The sequence below is a fragment of the Leptopilina boulardi genome, unplaced genomic scaffold, assembly GCF_019393585.1.
Source record: "Leptopilina boulardi isolate dan_hultmark-lab unplaced genomic scaffold, ZJU_Lbou_2.1 LbouV2_350, whole genome shotgun sequence".
Taxonomy (NCBI): domain Eukaryota; kingdom Metazoa; phylum Arthropoda; class Insecta; order Hymenoptera; family Figitidae; genus Leptopilina; species Leptopilina boulardi.
In genome coordinates, this window is record NW_026137919.1 from 1,030,376 (window position 1) to 1,037,732 (window position 7,357).

A 7,357-nucleotide genomic window follows, 5' to 3' on the forward strand; every position below is an offset into this window, starting at 1 on the left:
TTATTGTTCACTGGGACTCACCGCTGATATGACGCCGACCCCGCATTCCGCCTCGTCCAGACATGGTCACTTATTATTTGTTTTACTTTAAAAAAACCTCTTTGGCGTGCTGCCTTAGTCACCATCAAAACGAGAATAAATTAAATGGCTGAACTTTGACTCTAGTCGGCGTCACCTTTCACGCTTTCTTTTTGGTGGTGAGCCCCAGTGAAAGTAATTAATAACTATCTATTTGTCGATAATCGATATATCACGCGTCGATAACTTTCATCGATGTCGCTGGTAAGGTAGATCGCAACTCTACCAGAGGGCGTAGTGGTGTCCTCTATTCCAAAATGGTTGCCCCCATTATTGTGACAGGATCAAAACAATGAATATTCTTTCGGCTTCCTGGTGCTCTGGAATATTCAAGAATCTCATCCAAATATATGCACCAGGTAGTACTTCCCCTGCTGACTTCATAACAGATGAGTGACCAGGAATTGGGATATTGTCGACAATTCCTCGTGATAACATGAAAACATTTTGGAACGCGAGTATACAAATTTTATTAATCAAAATAATACGAGAGTGATTCGACGAGTTGGCAGGTTTAATCTATTATTTTACTTTAATTTTAGTATTACATTCAAATAATTATTTATTTTGTCTAATTTTTTCATTTTATTTATTTTAGGAAAAAGGAAGATTCCCATTTTGATGGGGTGATAAATGAGATAACAAATAATTATTGTGTGTGGCAAAATGCCACGTAACAACTCTCCCCTGCCAAGACTCGGTCCAATGGGGTCAAGCAGGTAAGCCCCAGATCTCGGAGCCACCCCTCGCCAGATCAGCTCTCAAAAAAAAATTTATTTTTATTTTATTTTAATATCACTAGTATTACTTGTAATTATTCAAATTTTGGTTCGTTTTAATCATCGAGAATAAAAAAAATTGTACTTAACTTCATCGAACGATTATTTTAACCATTGAATCAAAATTTGGAAGGCATTGAATGATTTCAATAATTATTATTTATTTCTACTTCTTCTCTCTATTTTTTATTTAGAATTTATGTTTAACTAGTTTAATAATATTATTGTGAAGGAGAGGAGTTGGTCAGTTTGTCGGGTTGATAACGTCAAGACAAATTCATCTAATCATCTTAATATTTATTAGAGGTCATGGACCAATTAAATTAGTTGGTCCATGCAGCATCTATACAAAATCTAACTGGATTAAAATCTCAACGTAATCTAGAGCAAAAATATGACCTAGTTTTCCCAATTCTATTGTATTAAGATAAATAACGGTCAAAAGTGGTCTTTTTAAGATGACACAGGCCTACAAATTTTAGACCCAGAAACCGGAATAGTCATTTCCGATGTAATTTATCACGCTAAATCCAAAAATGACAAGCAAATTGCTCTAGCACGTCAGCATTTTGAGATTTTCTAACCTAAAAGTGTAAAAAATGCCGTTTTTGGCAATATTTGATACTCTATAAAATCGACAAAATTTTTGTTTAATCATTCGTCCAAATTTCAAAAGAAAGTATTATATTTTCCCTTTCAAAATTTTCTTGGCTCGATCTGATCCAATTTTTTTTCTCTGAGATACAACCATTTGCGTTTTACATTGCATGAACTAAAATCCCTTTAAAAAAGAAAAATAAATTGCGAAGTACTCATGGCACTGAAAATTGTTACTCAGGGGGTTTTAAAATCGCTAATTACGAATGTGATATCAGATTCAAAAATCTGACATTTAATTCGTAATCAGCGACCCTAAAAACCCCCAAGTAATTAATGACAAGCGAATTCGGTAAATTTTTAAAAAGTGTCCGCCATATGGGATTCGACATTTTGAAATTCAAAAATCTGACGTCAGATTCGTAATTAGCGACCTTAAAAATACCCGAGAAATAAGTTTCAGTGATATGAGTACTTTGCAATTTATTTTTCTTTTTGAAAGGGATTTTAGTTCATGTAATGTAAAACTTAAATGGTTGTATCTCAGAGAAAAAAAATTGGATCAGATCGAACCTAGAAAATTTTGAAAGGAGAAATATAATACTTTCTTTTGAAATTTGGACCAATGATTAAAAAAATTTTTTGCCGATTTTATAGAGTGTCAAATATTACCAAAAACTTCATTTTTCACGCTTTTAGGTTAGAATATCTCAAAATGCTGACGTGATAGAGTAATTTCCTTGTCATTTTTGGATTCAGCCTGACAAATTACATCGAAAATGACTATTCCAGTTTCTGGGTCTGACAAAATCCAAAATTTTGTGGGCCTGTGTGATAAACGGTTTTTTAGTTAAAGATTTATATATTTTTATTTACAAAATTATTTACAGAATCTTTTTATGAGTTTTTCTAATTTCAACAAAGATTTGGTTTTAGAAGGTCAAATTTCAGATAACTCTCTCCATCTTACATGTTTATTTATTTTATAATCCTCTCTGGAATTAACTCATGGACCCCTCTGACAGGTCGCCAATTTCATTTCACTTAATACGAAAACGAACGATTGCGCAATTTTCTGCGCCGATGGGGTTCGTCTGATCTATCAGAACTTCTTCCTACTTCTAGATCATTTTCCGGGTCGGTATTCTCTATTTCCGGTTCAGGATCAGACCAATTTATTTCGTTTAATTCCCGATCTAATATTCGTCCCTCTTCCGAATCAGACGATTCAATGTCCTCCTTAAGCGCATAATAGGGTTGAAAATGGGAAACATGATACCTTCCAGCTAACCTGCCTTCTGTCGAGGACAATTTATATACGTTTGGCGAGACTACTCTTACTATCATAAACGGACCATGAAAAGCTGGAGCTAATTTACTAGCAAACCTATCCTGCCCCCGAGATAACACATGTAGAGGTTTCTTGACTAGATCGCCTATTTTGAACTGTAGATCCCGACGCCTACGATTATAATATTTCGCTTGTTTAAGGAATGCTTGATCCTGATTTTGACAGATCTTCTCTCGTAAGTCATTAAGTCTGGTCATACGAGTTGTCCATTCTGCAACATCAGCGACTGGCAACTCGTTTTCCCCCTCCACAAGACGACGCATAGACCGCACAGGGACTGGCTCTCGGCCAAGGTTTAGGAACGCCGGCGTTACGCGATTAGTACTATGCAGCGCCGTGTTGTAAGCGAAACGAAAATCACCAAGAAAAATATCCCAGTTCCTATGATTTTCGCCGATAAATGACCGAATCATTGTTTTGAGAACCCTATTGGTTCTCTCAACAGGGTTCCCCTGTGGGTGGTATAAGGGATTAAATGAATGATGTATTTGATAAGCCATAGTTAGGCTTTTAATAGCATTATTATCATATTCGGTACCACTGTCCGAATGCAATACTTGCGGTGTACCCCAGCGATTTATTACCAGTTCACGAAATGAATTTATTACAGTGGTAGCATTTGCTGTACGAAGCGGTGCTACTTCTATTCACTTCGTGAATAGATCTTGAAAAACAGTTAAATATTCGAAACCTCGTGTACTCTTGGGGAACGGACCCATTATATCCGTCGCTACAACACTCCAGGGTTCTTGTACTATTCTTTGCCCCATTCTACCACGCGGTTTTGATTGTTCCGTTTTATTTAATTGGCAAGTAATGAAAGTACGCACGAATTTTTCTACATCTTTGAACATCCCCGGCCAGAAATATCTTATCGCAATTCTATCATAGGTCTTCTGACCACCTAAATCCCTGCCTGAGAATTTTCATGTGCCTCCCGCATAATCAAAAGTTGGTCTTCCTTAGGAACTACCAATTTCCATGCATTAAGGTCATCCATGAGGTCTTCGAGCAGAGGATTATTACGGTAACGATATAACCTATCATTTATTACTTTCCACCCGTGATATTTGTGTGGTTCATTAATTACCGATTCGCGACGCCTATTATACCATTCATCGTCAATAGCTGCAATAGCCTCTACTTTATTTTCTTCCGAATCCTCGTACATTCGCGAAAGCGCGTCGGGGATATCATGCATCGATCCTTTCCTATGTAATATCTCAAAGTCATACTCTAATAACTCGAGTGACCAGCGGGCCAATCGTCCGGTCGGATTTTTAAGATTTTTAACCATCTTAGACTACTATGGTCGGTTATCACTGTAAAGTGATAACCTTCCAAATAGAATAGGAATTTTTTTATTGCCCAGATGACTGCCAGGCATTCTTTTTCAGTTGTACAGTAATTACGCTCCGCATCAGAAAGAATGCGACTGGCATAAGCGATTACACGCTCTTGGCCATTTTGAATATGAGTGACTACAGCTCCTATCCCGAAATTACTAGCATCTGTCTGAATGCAAAAAGGGATTTTAAAATCCGGATATCCCATAATAGGGGGAGAAGCTAAGATCTTTTTTAATTCAGTAAACGCGTCCTCCTGCTCGTCTGTCCATTTAAATGGTTGATTCTTCTTCGTTAAACGCGTTAACGGCTCGCAAATTTGTGCATAATTTTTAATGAACCTTCTATACCACGAGGTAATTCCAATGAACCGACGAAGTTGACGTAACGTTTTCGGTCGAGGATAATCTAATATGGGACGAACCTTTTCATTATCGACTGATAAGCCTTTATGATTTACTACAAATCCTAAGTATTTTGCCTCAGGCACACAAAAGTTACATTTATCTGGATTAAGAGTAAGGCCTGATTCAAATAATTTATTTATAACTCGTTCGAGCCATATCAGATGTTCCTCATATGTTTCAGTAGCGATTATTAAGTCATCTAAGTATGCGAATACAAAAGGTTTCATATCAGGAGTTATTATTTTATCAATTAGCCTTTGGAAGGTGGCCGGTGCACCACAGAGACCAAAAGGCATTCTTTTATACTGCATTAGGCCTAATCCCGGAACGAAGAAAGCAGTTTTTGCTTTACTCTCTTCGCTTAACGGTATTTGATGGTATCCTAATTTCAAATCTAATTTATAACTATATTTAGCTGAGCTAAGTTTATCCAAAATCTCTGCCATGAAAGGTAACGCATATGAGTCTTTAACTGTTCCCGCGTTAACTTTCCTGAAATCAATGCAGAGGCGGTAGGTACCATCCGGCTTACGAGCCATTACAACCGCATTACACCAATCACTATTTGATGCTTCTAAAACTCCTATTTTTATGAGTTCTTTAACTAATTTAATGAACTCTTCGCATACCTTAGGCGACATTCGATCATTTTTCTAACGAATTGGGGCACTATCACCGGTATTTATTACATGCTCTACAAGTTTAGCAGGAGGTAGTTTTTCTGGAAACGGAGGAATAATGTTTCTTAGAAATTTTTCGAGATGATTTCTTTCTTCATTTGTTAACTCAACTAATCCTGCACACAAATCCTCATTATTCGATTCGACTTGACTAAAATCTACCCTGACAATCAGTTTATCTGATGCCCACAATTTTTGATCATTAATGTCAATTATTATTCCAAATGTTCGCAAAAAATCCATACCTAATATGCAAGATTCCGTTAGTTTTGGAACGATTCGGGCGTTAATTTCATTTGTTAAATCCGCGAAACTTATTGGTAATCTACTTTCACCAATAATTGGCTCTATAGATCCGTTGGCTAATAAAACGCTGCTTTGTTTATTATTACGAATTTTATAATTATTCGAATTAATTATAGATTCTCCTATCGAACCTAAATATGTTCTAGTTGAACCCGTATCTATTAGTGCCTTAATTTCTGAATTCCCTATCATAATATTAATGTAAGGTCTTGAATGGGTACCGTCACCGCCTAATTTATTATGTTCATTTCCCTCTTGTCCGCTATGACAAGCTAAGTCGGGACTATTAATATTATGCGGAATAGTATCAACCGATTCAATTTTACAATTAATAGGTTGTTCAAAAACTTTATTCGATTTATGATCCGTAATGATCGATGCACTAATCAGGTTCGTTAATTTGTTATCCAAATTTTTATTAACTAGATTTTCTAACTTCGAACTAGATTCTACTATGTAATTTTCACGAGCCTCGTTAATCGCGGTTATTTTAGTCTTATCCGATTGATTTTTTATTTTGTTAGCAAGGGTCTGTAAAACTAAATTAGGAGGATCATCGACCCTAAGGTTGATCTCCTTCTTTAGTTTTCCTTACAGTAAGCCGATTCACATTTATACTTCGTAGCGCCTTTTTCTCCGCATATGTGGCAGAATATTTTCCACTCTACTGGGCATTTCCTCCACGCATGATCATCCTTACCACAATTAAAGCAAGGAGGCTCAGGCTTAGGTTCATGGAACTTTTTCTTTACCTGCAAAGACTTTTTACTTTGCGAATTATTTGAATTTGATTTATTTGTGAAAGGCTTCTCGCTATTTTCTTTTTTAACATCCGCATTTTTTGTATTGTCTGAAACTTTCGCTTCTTTTTTATTCACGGAACTTGAATTTAATTTATTAACCAAAATATCTAAAACTTTAGTCATCTTTTCCATTACTACTACCGATTCTTTATTCTCCGAAACTGAAGTTGATTTAGATTCAAAATTTCCCGAATAAGCGAATTCTGGAAAAAATGAATTTTCCGGCTTCACCGGAGTTCTTTCGATTTTAAGCGACTCTAACATTCGCTCAACTTCGGCAGCTATAACAGATAATTCATTTACGGTATTAAATTCGCGCCTACTTATTGAACGTTTCATTTCAGGGCGGAGATTAAAGTATATTCTATCTAATGCTTCAATTAATGAGACAGGCCGAGTGAATTTAGAATAGAGTCCTTGCATACTAATGATATAGTTTGTAGTGGACTCATCCGGACCTTGCACTTGATTTAGAACTTGTTCTTCAAGTCTCCACTGATAATTTTTATCCCCGAAATTAGCTCGACACGCCCCTTTGAATTGGTCCCATGAGGACCAGTTATTTTTATTTAACCTAAACCACTGAAGCGCAATTCCATCTAAAAGCAACGGTGCTGCACGAAGAACATCTTCACCCGGAAGTGATGAGATCTCCATGGCATCCTCTACTCGCGATAAGAAATCCTCAACGCTCGAGGTTTCGTCGCCAAAAAATTTAATACCCCATTTTCGAACTATTGTATCTAATGGTTTTCTCGAATTAACCGACGGTTGACTTAATTTATGTTTTTCCGAAAACAATTTATTATTAGGATCATTTTTTCGAATTTCTTTAATTTTCCGGTTAAAGCAGTCTTTCCTAGTATCTGTTCGATCAAAACTATCGTTATTTATTTGGTTTAAATGCTGATTTAATCTCATTATTTTTTCTATCTACCGTTTTTTCAAGTTCCGGTCGATTAGGTTTCAATAAACAATCATTTTGTTCTGTTGACACGAAACCATAAGAA